Source organism: Ranitomeya variabilis, chromosome 6 (genome assembly GCF_051348905.1).
Source record: "Ranitomeya variabilis isolate aRanVar5 chromosome 6, aRanVar5.hap1, whole genome shotgun sequence".
In the NCBI taxonomy this organism is placed as follows: Eukaryota; Metazoa; Chordata; class Amphibia; order Anura; family Dendrobatidae; genus Ranitomeya; species Ranitomeya variabilis.
In genome coordinates this window covers 571,418,315-571,434,753 of record NC_135237.1, presented here as the reverse complement: position 1 = coordinate 571,434,753, position 16,439 = coordinate 571,418,315, and positions in this window count along the sequence as shown.

Here is a 16,439-nt window from a genome sequence, read left to right as displayed (position 1 = left end):
CAATAAATCAGCTGTACCCATAATGCTCTCTTGCTCATAACTTGAGGGTACACTAAATTTTAGAGGATCAGTGCTGGGTCTGACGGAGCTCCCCTGCATTGTGGCACCGAATGTTCAATTTGAGTATTAACTTGCACGCATCCAACTCTGCTTCATCCTATTGATTTCAGCAGGTAAAGAGCTAAGGAAAAAAGTCACAGCTCACCTCTGCCATCTTCTGGTGAAATATAGAAATTGCTACTAGTATTTTCTCTTTACAATCTACAACGTTATTCTGATGCCTAATATCTATCTGCCCTGATAATTGGATTTAACAAGGCATTTTGTCGCTTTCTTCTCAGATCTTAGAGCGACACCTAGTGGCCACTCGAAAGCATATTCTCAATCTCATTACATTATGTAAATAGTTGTTCTCCTTCATGTCCAAGTTGTGATCGTCGCACTTCACGTTAACACGCAGACTCACAATGGTTAAATCACAGAAAGAACGTGAAAAGTCAGCAAATAAAACCATGGCAGACGATCAGAAAAAAGGTGCTCTTGACTCATATTTGAAAAAGAAAAATGAGGTTTCTCAAACCCCTACTAGGCGATCTCTCAAAAAAGCAATTTCATCCGAGAACATTGATGAATCTGACCCTAGTGAGGCGGACTCTGACAGCGACTCAACTACAGGAGACATTGCCCCTATCTCTAGAGCCTTCATGAGAAAACAGATGGCCCAAAACATGAAGCCACTCATGGAGGAAGTCTCAGGTATGCGCTCAGACCTCCAACATCTTGGCCACAGAGTCGAGTTCCTTGAATCTGCAAATGTCGATATGGTGGAGGCTGTTACTTGCCTAAAAGAACAAGCTCTTAAGCAGCAACAACATCTGAACACAGCACTACTAGCCATGGAAGACCAAGAAAACAGAAGTAGGAGAAAGAACATCAGGATTAGAGGGGTCCCAGAATCCTTCGCCCGAGAAGCACTAGACAAGGTGGCTAAAGAAATATTCATTAACCTTCTGGGACCAGAGAGAGCCTCCAAAGTTACAATTGAAAGGATCCATCATGCTCTAAGGCCTAAACCAAAACCTGAAGAATCTCCTAGAGACATCATATGTGGGCTGCTCAGCTTTGTGGATACAGCCGCGATCCTGGCAAGCGCTAGAGAACAAGACAAAATACTACATGAAAACTCACAAATACAGCTTTTCCAGGACTTAGCCCCCTCCACTTTAACAAAAAGACGAATTCTCAAACCCCTCCTTGCAGCCCTGAAGGCCAAAAACTTGTCATATAAATGGCTATTCCCATTTGGCCTCGCAGTAAACATCGCCAGTCGTCAAATTACGATCCGTACCCCAGAGGACCTTCAAAAAGCCTGGGAAACCCTAGATATTTCACCATTGAACATACCATCCTGGATGCCAATTGACTCCGACTGGAACCTACCTCCAATGAAAAAACCCTCAGATTGGTCGCAAAGGAAGAAATATAATTCGCCTAAAGTGAAGAAACAAGACCCTAAGAAACACCCACCATGAAACCTTATTCCTCTTCTGGCCCTTCATCTGATACATTAGAGTAGTTGTTTGGATTGTTTAGATTTGATGTTTCTTCAGACAACTACCTCTGCCTTATTTTTTTTGGATTTCTATCGTTAAATCACTAGATTGTACTTTTATATAGCTATAGAACAGATCACAACTTGGACTAACCCTCGCCTATGTCTGGGTATTCTTCCCCCCCCCCCCCCCCTGCGATGGGCGAGAATTTAAATGTATATAGTTTGTTATTCATGTTTTTCCCCTCTTCTCCCAGGTACCGTGATGGGATAATCTTCTCCTCAAGACATGATGAGCGCAAATAGTAAGGTGAGCCCCGGGTCCATCACAGTTGCCTCCTTTAATGTCAAAGGCCTTAATACACCGGCAAAAAGGAACCAAATTCTTAATCTCCTAAAAAAACAAAAAACCCAAGTAGCATTCCTCCAGGAAACTCACTTTAAAAGCGGCAGGACACCCAACACCTCCTTCTCCCCATATCCAACGTGGTTCAATAGCTGCAACTCTTCTGCGTCCAAGGGTGTCAGCATAGCACTAAAAAAAGGCTTACCGTTTTCGCCCAAAGATACATTGAGTGATCATGAAGGGAGATACATCTTTGTTAAGGGACACTTAGCTAACACCCTGGTCACATTCGCTAACCTCTATGCACCAAATAAACACCAGGTTCAGTGGATATCGAAAACATTGGAGGTTTTACAACTTTTCACTGAGGGATTATTAATTATAGGGGGAGATTTTAACATTACCTTAAATCCAGAGATTGACTCCTCAAGCGGCCTATCCTTTGTTTCAAAAAAACTAAGGCGTAATCTCCTGAACAAACTATCCACTCTACATCTCATTGACCCATGGCGTATATTTCACCCTACCACTAAAGACTTCACCTTCTTCTCCTCCCCTCACTCATCCTACCATCGTATTGACCTCCTTTTGACACAATCGAGATCCTTAAAGTTAATTAAGTCAGCTAGTATTGGCTTAATCACAATCTCAGATCACGCACCGATCTTCATAGACATTGTCATCGACACCTTACCCCATGCAGCATCATCTTGGAGACTTAACGAATCCCTATTAGATAACCCACAAAACTTAGAGAAAACAAAGTACGCACTTTCACGATACTTTTTAGAAAATATCACAGATGGGTCAATAACACCTAACATATGGGAGGCCCACAAAGCGGTACTCCGAGGAGAATTCATTTCAATCGGAGCCCATGAAAAAAAACAAAGAGATAAAGAGATGATGTCTCTTCTTCACCAAATCGCAACCACGGAGCGCCTACATAAAAAAACTGGCACGCAGGATCTTCAACGGGACTTAGTCGACCTCCGCGTCAGATTAAAAAACTTGCTTAATGTCAAATCGGCTAAGATTTTCATGCATTGTAAACATCGATTTTATATGCACGGGAACAAAAATAGTAAGCTGACCTCCCACCTTCTCAAAAAACAGAAGGAGAGCAAATTTATAAAGCATGTATACAACGATCTGAACGCGAAGGTCGACAGATCCGAGGATATTGCTGAGGCGTTTAGACGCTATTATCAATCCCTCTACAACTTAGAGTCCCCCGAGTCTATGAAAGACTGTATAGCTGCGACAGGCAAGATCCATGATTTCTTGGCGCCTCTCTCCCTCCCAAAGGTTCAATCCAAAGACCATGCAGCTCTTCTGTCTCAAGTTACCAGCCAAGAAATTAGCGACACCTTACAAAATATGGCGACTAATAAAACTCCGGGCCCAGATGGCTTCCCACTGTCATACTATAAAAAAATTTCGGACCCACTCCTACCGCATTTGACTTCCCTGTTTAACTCCTTTCTAGCAGGAATACCCCCATCCAGACAGACTTTAGAAGCACACATATCAGTTATCCCCAAAGAGGGGAGAGATGGCGGTCAGTGCAGCAACTATCGCCCAATATCTCTATTGAACTCTGATCTAAAGCTATGGGCTAAAATCCTTGCATCCAGGATCAATAGTGTCCTTGATTCCCTGATACACCCTGACCAAGTGGGTTTCGTCAGAGGTCGTGAAGGGAAGGACAACACATTAAAAATCCTTTTAGCCATTTCACATGCCAGACGCTCCGGAATCCCGTTGGCTCTACTATCAACTGACGCCGAGAAGGCCTTCGACAGAGTCAGCTGGCACTATATGGTATGCACTCTGAAGAAGTTTGACTTCCCACAACCTCTTATTGATGCCATCATGACTCTGTATTCAACTCCAACCGCTAGAGTTAGTCAACGGGCTACTTTCGGATTCTTTTGGGATAGGAAATGGGACCAGGCAGGGCTGCCCTCTCTCCCCAATGCTCTTTGTGTTGGTTATGGAAACGCTAATACAGAAAATAAGACAAGAAGAATCAATAAGGGGTCTAACCGAAGATCACATAGAATTTAAAACAGCTGCTTTCGCCGACGACCTTATGATCTTGATCTCAAACCCTAAATCCGCATTCCCCTCTATTTCAAATCTTCTCGAGGAGTTTGGAGTTGTCTCCAACTTCAAAGTAAATATGCACAAGTCAGAAGTTATGAACGTCTCACTACCAGACGAGGTCGCCCTACATCTCAAAAGGTCTACCCCCTTCAATTGGCTTACAGATAAATTGAAATACCTAGGTGTCTTTCTCACTGCAAACCCCTACACTCTATACAAACACAATTTTGAGCCCCTCCTGGACAACCTTCAAACACTCCTACAAACCTATGACTTACCATACATTTCATGGATTGGGAGGATAAACATAATCAAATCGTACATCCTTCCAAGGATATTCTATCCAATGAACATGATTCCTATACCTCTCCCCAATACTTTCTTCACATCAATCAATAAAATAGTCAAAAGATATGTCTGGAAGGGTAAAAGACCTAGACTCCCATTCAAAATCCTCTCACTCCCGAAAAAGAAAGGGGGTCTTGGACTTCCACACTTTGAGAGTTACTATCGGGCAATCCACTTGGCCAGGTGGATATCTCTGACCAAACCCAGACTTTCCCATAAAACACCTAGCCTTGAACTCTTACTACTGGGAAGAGGGGCTGAAAAATACCTCTGGACCTCAGCCGTCCCCCCGAAAAATTCCCTTGAAGAAACAACTAGTAAAACACTGTCCATTAGGAGGAAACTGATCCCAAATAACTGGCCATACTGTCTCTTTCTTGATAGCATGCCTCTGGGGGTCGTACCTTGGCTCATTGATCCAAAATATGTAGATGCATTTGACCTTTGGGACTCATTACCGAATCTCCCAGTTTCTCATTTGCTTTCTAATCAAATCAACTGTATAAACAGTTGGCCATGTGAAGCCAGGAAGCGTCCCCGAGACTTCATGCAAGTACACCACGTTCAACACATCATGTCCAAACTAAGGTCAAACATCCAACACAACCCAGATTGGCTTTGGTTCGAACTTATACTAAAACTTAATCCCACACCCCCTAAATTAATATCCAAACTATACCATAATTTAATTTCCCCAAACACTAATTTCAAACCCTTATACCTATCCTCCTGGGAGTCTGAGTTGGGCATTTCTCTCTCCAATAAGGAATCAAATCAAATTTTAGGACACTCACACGGGTTCTCAAGATGTGTCCTGTTACAGTAGAACGCTTTTAAAGTCTTATCCAGATGGTATAGAACCCCCGAATCACTCTATCACCTGGGCCTCTCAGACTCTCCTCTTTGTTGGAGATGCATGAAGTCAAAGGGCTCACTATCACACATATTCTGGTCATGCCCAGATATCACAAAATTCTGGAAAGACGTTTGCGTTCGACTCCGCCAATTGGGATTGATAACTCACAACCTAACACCCCAAGAAACTCTACTGTCACTTCCCACGAAGTCATACAAACCGAAAAAACATGACCACCTCCCTCTTCTAATAGCCGCAGCCAAACACTTGATCTCATTGCACTGGAGACAAAAGAACCCCCCTCATATTGATGAATGGACCAAAAAAGTTCAGGACATTTGTAGGATGGAGGAGTTGTCCAGCTGGGACTCTCATTCCCACGATAAATTCTTTCGGACATGGTTACCATGGCAGATGTTAAATAATCCTTCTTCGCTGCCTTCCACTAGTTGTTCTTCTTAGCTATACAAAATTGTTCCCCTGTGAACTCATCGAGTTTATTGACAATGCACTGTGGTGGACCCGGGCACTATTCGCTCATCTGGTTACTTTAGTTTCACTTAAATATTCTCTATGGCACTCTGCTACAGATGGTCGGAACTACCTGACTAATTTCTGCTGGTTTTAGGGAGTAGTGTGCCGTCCTCTCCAGACGAATGACCTGTACTCAAAAATCTCTACATCGACCACTATCTCCCCTCCGGTATTCCCCCCCCCCCCCCCCCTCCTCTCTTCTCCCCCAGTTTTTGTTGTTCTTGAGTCACATGTTATGTGTTACTATTTTGTTCTTAGCCTTTTGGGTTGCACAACCCGAACCTCGTGACCTAAAATTGCCACCAATATTTTATGCAAATAACTATAGTTATGGTCACCTCGATATTAATATGCAGTTGTATGGTACGTTTTATTCCATTCAGAATTATGTAACACGATGTCTGTGTTTCATGTGTACCATTTTGTTTGTTCATGTAATTTGAAAATTTGAAAATTAAAAATTAAAAAAAAAAAAAAGAAATAACCCTACCACCCTTACTTATTGCTATATTTTTTTTTTTTACTCCCTTATATTGCACCATTAATTTCACATCGCTGTACAGACGTTGTCATTACTTTCCCCATTTGGGGCTCACAATTTCAATTCAATGTGGGAAGAAACTGCAGCACTGATAGAAAACCCAGGCAAACCTGGGGAGAACATACAAACTCTTTGCAGATGTTGTCCTTGGTGGAATTGTAACCCAAGACCCCAGCACTGCAAGCAACAATGCTAACCACGGAGTCACCCTGCTGTAATCGTAATTCATCTACTTTGCAGGAGAATCTAGAGTTGACAGTAAAAAAGTAAGGAATTGGAAGCAAAATATGACGTGTAATAAGGCCATTGCCAAACAATCGATAATCCATGATATGTTAAAAGGTTGGCGTTTATTTGACAACACATTTCGGAGTTGATTTAACACTTTCACCGGGTATCAACAGGAAACAACCATTGATCTTTTATGCTAGACAGCAGAGACATAATATTGCTATCACATCCCCCTATTCAGCTGTATATTAATACCTTCAATCTTTTCAGCAATACATATACTGTTAAAAGATTTTCATAAAAAGGTTCTATATAAAAATAACCAAAAATGTATATCTACAATATACAGCCCTTATTAGAGTTTTAGCACTCATCCGACTCCAGTCGTCAATACAATTACACAATTGCCTGACGATTGATGAGACCACGGCTGCTTTCACTACTAGGCCGGATATTGGGGAGCGTACAGTATATATATTGTAACACGCTAGGAGCATTGTAGGACGCCATGGTCGTGACATAGATGGAAACAGTCCATATAAAGGAAACGTGGGGCTTTAATTTTCAGCCAAAATGCAGCAAACAATAAAGCCTCCAAAAATGCGTTGCCCAGGTAGGCGCTAACAATACATCATATTTTTGACTCCTGCTTATAGGGATGTGCGTGGGGCTTGTCTCTCCAGAAACTCAGTGTCTAGCACATTTAACCGCAGTGCAGAAACACAATATCAGTCTGGAGACTGTGTGTCTCTGAAGGTTTTCCTTCAGCCTTTTCTGTGTCTATAATGAGACAACCTCTCTAAGCCGCCAGCTAAGCCCGTACTGGAGTAGGAGTGAAGATTCCCACTATCAAATCCTACTCATCACTCCAATAAAAACCGTCCCGGAACTACCATGAATAAAACGGGTCAGCACCTAAGCATCAACCAGTACTACCCGGCTTTTAAGATCTCGCCTAGCTTAACTTCCCTGGAGAGTTATATACTCTGCCCAGTTTCCTCGCTGTCGGCCGCCTACATATCCCCCACCTCTTCTCCAGACCAAATGTCTGGGCATTTTGGGTCATCAAACAATAAATTCTAGAAAAATGGTTTGCGTTTTCCTGGTCTATGTTCTATGTCGAAATAAACATTTTGCAGCAAGAGAAACCACCTTGTCACCCTAGTATTTTTTTTTTTTTATTCTGTTTCATCCACATCTGCGGGGCATGATCTCACACAAATGTAAATCTCCTACCCAAAAGGTAGTACTTCAGATTCCAGTGCCCACTTTACAGCTAAGTAGTCATGCTTTACGATGGCTCTTCTCCAGTTAGTGCTTGCAGTTCTGGTCAGAAAAGTCTTTACCCAGATGTTTGCATATCTACAAGAATTCAGCTGGAAAAAAAACCTTCTTGTGGAATCTTCATACCTGCCTCCTACGGTCGAATTGAAGCCGTATATCTACATGTGAATACTGATATATACCGAGGCACTGGAGAAATGATGTCTCAAGCACCCTACACTCTAGCTATGGAGTCAGAAGGTTTGATCAAGCTCCTGCCAATTACAATCCCCAGGTACTTGACCTCCTCAGGCCTTAAGGCACATTTTTCTGGATTTATTGTGAGACTTGCCCCACATCCCCACATGATCACATCCCCAGTCTGCATTGACGACAACCACATCATCTAGGTGAGCTGCTGGGTAACTCTTTATGTAGCCTCAAAATTAAATCCATCAATCTCTGAAAGGTTGTGGTCCCTCTTTGTAGATCAAATGGTAGTTTCTTGTATTGGTACAAACCCTCTGGGGTCGAAAAAGCGTTTTTTTACCTTGGCCCACTTTGGTAAAGGAATTTTCCAATAACCCTTGGTAAGATCAAGAGTTGTTATGTATCTGGCATTACGAAGTTTGTCAATTAATTTGTCTGCCCTGGGCATGGAATATGGATCAAATGTAGAGATTTCATTTAACCCCTTAGTGACGGAGCCACATTTTTGAAATCTGACCAGTGTCTCTTTATGTGGTAATAACTCTGGAACCCTTCAACAAATCCAAGTGATTTTAAGATTGTTTTTTCGCGATACATTATACTTGATAATGGTAAATTTTGGTCAATATGTTTTGTGTTTATTTATAAAAAATTTGAGAAAAATGTTTAACAAATTTGCAATTTTCAAACTCTGAATGATTGTCCCTTTAATCCAGATGGTCATACCACAGCAAACCATTAATAAATAATATTTCTCTCATGTCTGCTTTACATCAGCATCATTTATAAAATGTTTTTTTATTAGCATTATAGGAGGTTTAAAAATGTAGCAGTAATTTTTCATTTTTTCAAGGAAATTTACAAAATTTGTTTTAGCGACCTATCCATGTTTGAATTGACTTTAGGGGTCCCATATACTGGGAAACCCCCAAAAGTGATACCATTTTATAAACAGTACCCCATGACATATTGAAAACTGCTGTCAGGTAGTTTATTAACCCTTCAGGTGATTTTCAGGAATTAATGCAAAGTGGCATGACAAAAATGACAATGTGTATTTTTACCGCCTTAATGCCGCTAACTTCTCAACAGGTTACAACAGCCGTCAGACTCTGAGGCCGCTATTTGGCCATGAATTACCATCGCAACCATCAGGACCACACAATCATGATCTGAGGGCACCAATTGGGATAAAGAGGAAGCCCCCACACTCTGTTAACTATTTATATGATGTAGTCACTACTGACAGCAGCATCTAAGGGGTTAAACAGATTTGGGCGGTGCAATCACTGATCATGGCTGATACAGCAAGTTGTCAGCTATAGTGGACAACCGACAGCTGCTGGATGGTTACCTGTATGTGGAGGCTATTCTCTCATATCTCAGGTCAGTTAAAAGACGAATTGGCTGTCATTGCAAAACCTCCAGGTCCTGTTGGGGGGAGATCATAAAATGTTTGAGTTGGGAGGGACCTCCAGGGTCATGGTGTCCGACCCCCCCTGCTCAATGCAGTTTTCACTAAACCATCTCAGACAGATGTCTGTCCAGCCTCTGTTTGAATTCGTCCAATGAAGGAGAACTCGCCGCCTGTTCCACTCATTGATCATCCTCACTGTCACATTTTTTTTCTAATATCAAATCTTTATCTTCTCCGTTTCAGTTTCCATCCATTGCTTCTTGTGTTTCCATGTGCAAATGAGAATAATGATGATCCCGCTACAATGTGACAGCCCTTCAGATATTTGAAGACCGCTAATAAGTCTCCTCTCAGTCTTCTTTGCAGCTAAACATTCCCAGATTCTTTAACCGTTCCTTGTAGGACATACTTTGCAGTCCGCTCACCATCCTTCTATGAACTTGCTACAGTTTTTCAATGTCTTTTTTTAAATGTGGAGCCCAGAACTGGACACTGTATTCCAGATGAGGTCTGACCAAGGAGGAGTAGAGGGGGATAATTACTTCACGTGATCTAGACTCTATGCTTCTCTTAATACATCCGAGAACTATGTTTTCCTATTTTGCTGCTGCATCACACTGCTGACTCCTGTGCAGTCTGTGATCTATTAGTATACCTAGGTCTTTTTCACACTTGCTGTTACTTAGTTCTATTCCTCCCATTCTGTAGATGTAATTTTTGTTTTGCTTGCCCATATGTAGAATCTTACATTTCTGCTTGATAAATACCATTCTATTAGTCACTGCCATTGTTCAAGCTTATCTAGATCCATCTGAATCCTTTCTCTGTCTTCTGTGTTAGCTATCCCTCCTAGCTTTGCATTGTCTGCAAATTTCATCAGTTTACCTTCAGTTCCCTTATGCAGATCATTTATAAAAATGTTGATGTGAATACTTTTCTGCCCAATGATGACAGAAGATTACAAATAGATTAATCTTGCCTGAAGAAGGAGCCACTGTGCTCTGAAAGCTTGCAAACATACTGTTTTCTGGTTAGCCAATAAAGGTATCACTCCTAGAATACTTCTGTCGTCATTGGGCAGAAAAGTATTCACATCGATTTTTCTGGCTTACACGGTACCACAACACAATTTGTTATTGTACATCATAAAATGTTGAACAACACTAGGGCCAGGACAGAGCTTTGTGGTACCCCTGTGAAGGGACAAATTAAGAAAGATTCTCCATTTTGTGTGTTTGACTCCATTTTCTTGTTGCTTAAAGATAAGTTCTGTTATTTAATTAGGTAAAAGGTTACAGCTGCCATGAAGTAACTTTATCTTGTTGTTCACAAGCCTGTTATTCAACTAGGCTATTTATTATTATTATTATTATTATTTATTGTTATAGCGCCATTTATTCCATGGCGCTTTACATGTGAGGAGGGGTATACATAATAAAAACAAGTACAATAATGTTAAACAATACAAGTCACGACTGGTACAGGAGGAGAGAGGACCCTGCCCGCGAAGGCTCACAATCTACAAGGGATGGGTGAGAATACAGTAGGTGAGGTTAGAGCTGGTCATGCAGCGGTTTGGTTGATCGGTGGTTACTGCAGGTTGTAGGCTTCTCGGAAGAGGTGAGTCTTCAGATTCTTTTTGAAGATTTTGATGGTAGGCGAGAGTCTGATGTGTTGTGGTAGAGGGTTCCAGAGTAGGGGTGATACGCGAGAGAAATCTTGTATACGATTGTGGGAAGAGGAGATAAGAGGGGAGTAGAGAAGGAGATCTTGTGAGGATCGGAGGTTGCGTGTGGGTAAGTACCGGGAGAAGAGGTCACAGATGTATGGAGGAGACAGGTTGTGGGTGGCTTTGTACGTCATGGTTAGGGTTTTGTACTGGAGTCTCTGGGCAATGGGGAGCCAATGAAGGGATTGACAGAGGGGAGAGGCCGGAGAATAGCGGGGGGACAGGTGGATTAGTCGGGCAGCAGAGTTTAGAATAGATTGGAGGGGTGCGAGCGTGTTAGAGGGGAGGCCACAGAGCAGGAGGTTGCAGTAGTCAAGGCAAGAGATGATGAGGGCATGGACTAGGGTTTTTGCAGATTCTTGGTTGAGGAATGAACGGATTCGTGAAATATTTTTGAGTTGAAGTCGGCAGGAAGTGGAAAGGGCTTGGATATGTGGTTTGAAGGAGAGATCAGCATCAAGGATTACCCCGAGGCAGCGAGCTTGTGGGACTTGGGAGAGTGGGCAGCCATTTACTATAATGGATAGGTTTGTTGGGGGGGTCGCATGAGATGGGGGAAAGATGATGAATTCTGTTTTGTCCACGTTAAGTTTGAGAAATCTAGCGGAGAAAAAGGATGAAATAGTGGACAGACATTGAGGCTATGGTTCATAATTGGTATAAAGACCTTGAGTCTTCTGACTCGAGCCAGATAATAGATTCGGGGGTGTATCGCTATACAAGACTGAGGCACCTGTTAGAAAAACACATACTATGCCAAGAAGATATGACCATATATGTAGTTTCCGGTTTTTCTGTATACTCATGGGTATATTTTTAGGTCACTGTCTCCTCCAGGGTGCCAGACACCTCACAGAAGAAAGAAAAATAGCCATCAGCTCCCTTCCTTTTCCAAAAGATGAGACTGAACTCCACCGTTTTCTTGGACTATGTACTTATTGTCGTCAGTGGATACCGGACGCATCCCGCATAATGCAACCTTTCTACAATGCCCTGGAAGACGGTTTAAGATGTGCTGATGAGTTTGGCAGATTCCACATGCTGTTACTACGGAAGATACTGTAGTGCACGGAGCTGCACTCCCCCCCCCTCACTGTCAGCACAAGAAGTAGAACTTCAGGCTCTGTCTACTGCATGTGTTCTGGCCAAAGACAGGCGGGCTAATATATATACGGACTCACAGCATGCATTTGGTATTGTTCATGATTTTGGAGCCCTATGGGCCAATCGAGGGTTTATTACCACCGCTGGGACTCCAGTGAAGAATGCTGAAGCTGTTAAAACCCTCATGGACTCAATCAAATTACCTACCCAGGTGGCCATTATCAAAGTTAAGGTGCACGATTCTAGGAACAGTCCACACACCACACTGTTGGTAACGCCTTTGCGGATTTGGAAGCAAAAGCTGTTGCTTTCCTACCGGTTGAACCGACCATATCAACTATGGTGACCACACGCTCTTAGCGTAAACAGTTACAAGAAACACTGACTCTACAGGAACCTGATGATCTACGCCAGACTGAGGTTTTCTGTCGGACCCCGCGAGACCGCTTAATGACGATGCAGAGAATGTCTCCAAAGGAAGAAGTGAAGCGGTGGAAGGCTGATGGAGCATGTATGGACAATGGTCTCTGGAAAAAGGACCAACTTGTGTGTCTCCTTAAGCGGATGTACCCTGCTATTGCCACGTGGGCACATGGGCCCACACATCGAGGAAAAAAATGTACAAAAATTCTACTGGGCTCCAGGTATTTCTACAGTCCTGACTAGGGTTGAGCGAAACGGGTCGATCATTTTCAAAAGTCGCCGACTTTTGGCTAAGTCGGCGTCTCATGAAACCCGATCCGACCCCTGTGCTTGTCGGCCATGCGGTACGCGACTTTCGCGCCAAAGTCGCGTTTCAATGACGCGAAAAGCGCCATTTCTCAGCCAATGAAGGTGAACGCAGAGTGTGGGCAGCGTGATGACATAGATCCTGGTCCCCACCATCTTAGAGAAGGGCATTGCAGTGATTGGCTTGCTGTCTGCGGCGTCACAGGGGCTATAAAGGGGCGTTCCCGCCGACCGCCATCTCACTGCTGCTGATCTGAGCTTAGGGAGAGGTTGCTGCCGCTTCGTCAGAAGCAGGGAGAGCGTTAGGCAGGGTCCACTAACCACCAAACCGCTTGTGCTGTAGCGATTTCCACTGTCCAACACCACCTTCGGTGTGCAGGGACTGTGGAAGCTATTTTTTTTTTCCTCAGCGCTGTAGCTCATTGGGCTGCCCTAGAAGGCTCCGTGATAGCTGTATTGCTGTGTGTACGCCACTGTGGAAACCAACTGCTTTTTTCAAAGCACATATCCTCTTGTTCCTTCCTTTCTGCACAGCTATCTTTTTTGTTTGTCCACACTTTTTATTTAATTTGTGCATCAGTCCACTCCTATTGCTGCCTGCCATACCTGGCTTAGATTACTGCAGGGAGATAGTAATTGTAGGACAGTCCCTGTTTTTTTTTTTTGTTTTTTTTTTTGTGGGAGATTAAGATTGGCATTTCTGCTACAGTGCCATCCCTGTGTGTGCCATCTCTCACTGAGTGGGCCATAGAAAGCCTATTTATTTTTTCCGTGATTTGTGTTCTAAATTCTACCTCAACACAAAAACACTACATCAATCAGTGGGAGAAAAATATTCGCCTCAGTCAGGGCTTGTGTGCCACTGCTGTGTGTGCTATCTCTCATTCAGTGGGCTATAGAAAGCCTATTTATTTATTTATTTTTTTTCTTATTATTTGGTTTCTAAAGTCTCCCTGAAAAAAAAAAAAACATAAAAAAACAGTGGGAGAGTAATATTGCCCTTTCAGCTTGTGCGCCAGTCTTGACTCCTGGGTGTGCCACCTCTCTCTCTCTAATTGTGGGCCATAGAAAGCCTTTTTTTTGTTGTTTTTTTTTTTGTTTTTTTTTTAATATTATTTGGTTTCTAAAGTCTCCCTGAGAAAAAAAAAAAAATAAATTAGGTGGGAGATTAATATTGACATTAGTGCTTGAGTGACAGTCCTGCGTGTGTGTCATCTCTGTGATTTTGTGCCACAGAAAACAGAGTGTGTAACATTGTGCCTGATTTTCCTTGTGGTCTCACCAACCTGTTAAGGGATATTGAAATCATACTGAAGTTATAGCTCACCGTGTAAGTTGTTTGACAGCAACAAATAAAGTTACTTTGGTTAAGATTTTAAAACAATGAGGAAGTCTGGTGCAAGAGGTCGTCGTGGGCGTTCATTGTCAGCTGGTAATGATGGTAGTGGTAGTGGAGCATCAGGTGGTCGTGGGGATAAAAATATTCCACCTAAGTCTGGAGCTGTGGAGCCAGTTTCGTCGTCAGGCTACACAAGGCCTCGAACGCTCTCTTTTCTGGGAGTAGGAAAACCGCTTTTAAAGGCGGAGCAGCAACAGCAAGTTTTGGCTTACATTGCAGACTCAGCCTCTAGCTCTTTTGCCTCCTCTTCCGAAACTGGTAAATGTAAAAGCAGCGCGTCGCTTGTGGATGTTCACGGTCAGGGACAAGTCGCTTCCTTGTCCTCCTCAGCAAAAACTACAACAAGAGAGAAGGATGCAGCAGGCGACACAACGGGTCACTCCATGGAGCTCTTTACACATACCGTCCCTGGCTTAGAAAGTGAAACATTTAACAGGCCATGCCCATTACAAGTAGATTCTGACATGGAGTGCACTGATGCACAGCCACAGCCAGAGGACTATGCTGCTCCTTTGACTCAGACCACCACATTGCCCTCTCAGGGTACAGATCCACAATCAGACCCTGATGAGACTATGTTGCCCCGCCACGAACGCTATACCACCGACCGACACAGTGACACAGACGAAGTTGCACACGAGCTCGAAGAGGAGGTAATAGATGACCCAGTTATTGACCCCGATTGGCAGCCATTGGGGGAACAGGGTGCAGGCGGCAGTAGTTCAGAAGCGGAGGTGGAGGAGGGGCCGCAGCAGGCATCAACATCGCAACAGGTTCCATCTGCCGGGCCCGTATCTGGCCCAAAACGCGTGTCAAAGCCAAAACCTGTTGGAGGACAGCGTGGCCATCCGGTTAAAGCTCAGTCTGCAATCCCTGAAAAGGGATCCGAGTCTAGGAAGAGTGCAGTCTGGCATTTTTTTAAACAACATCCAACTGATCAGCGCAAAGTCATCTGTCAAAAATGTTCAACTAGCTTAAGCAGAGGTCAGAATCTGAAAAGTCTAAATACTAGTTGCATGCATAGACACTTAACCACCATGCATTTTCAAGCCTGGACTAACTACCAAACGTCCCTTAAGGTTGTAGCACCCTCGGCCAATGAAGCTAGTCAGCAACGCAACATCCCTTCCGTCACTGTAAGGCCACCATTTTCCGCACCACCGGCAGTATCTGTGCAGGTTTCTTTGCCAGCCAAAAGCAGTCAGGGTCAGGGAACCACCAGTTTTGTAGGAGGAAATATTGCATCTAGGGCACCGGCGGAAACAATACCGTCTCCAACCGTCTCTCAGTCTGCCATGTACACCGGCACACCCGAAAGTTCCACGATCTCCAGCTCTCCAGTCCAGCTCACCCTACATGAGACTCTGGTTAGAAAAAGGAAGTACTTATCCTCGCATCCGCGTACACAGGGTTTTAACGCCCACATAGCTAGACTAATCTCGTTAGAGATGATGCCCTACCGGTTAGTTGAAAGCGAAGCTTTCAAAGCCCTGATGGAGTACGCTGAACCACGATACGAGCTACCCAGTCGACACTTTTTTTCCAGAAAAGCCATCCCAGCCCTGCACCAGCATGTTAAACAGCGCATCGTCCATGCACTCAGGCAATCTGTGAGTACAAAGGTGCACCTGACTACAGATGCATGGACCAGTAGGCATGGCCAGGGACGTTATGTGTCCATCACGGCACACTGGGTGAATGTGGTGGATGCAGGGTCCACAGGCGACATCAATTTAGGGACAGTTGTGCCTAGCCCACGGTCTAGGAAACAGTTGGCTGTAGGCGTTCGCACCCCCTCCTCCTCCTCCTCCTCGTCCTCCTGCAGAAGCTACAGCTCTTCCACAGAACGCAGTCTGCCAACCACTCCATCGGCAGATGACACTGTTGCACACCAGTTGTCCCATTATGGGCCAGCTACTGCCAAGCGTCAGCAGGCTGTATTGGCTATGAAGTGTTTGGGCGACAACAGACACACCGCGGAAGTTCTGTCCGAGTTCTTGCAACAAGAAACGCAGTCGTGGCTGGGCACAGTAGATCTTGAGGCAGGCAAGGTAGTGAGTGATAACGGAAG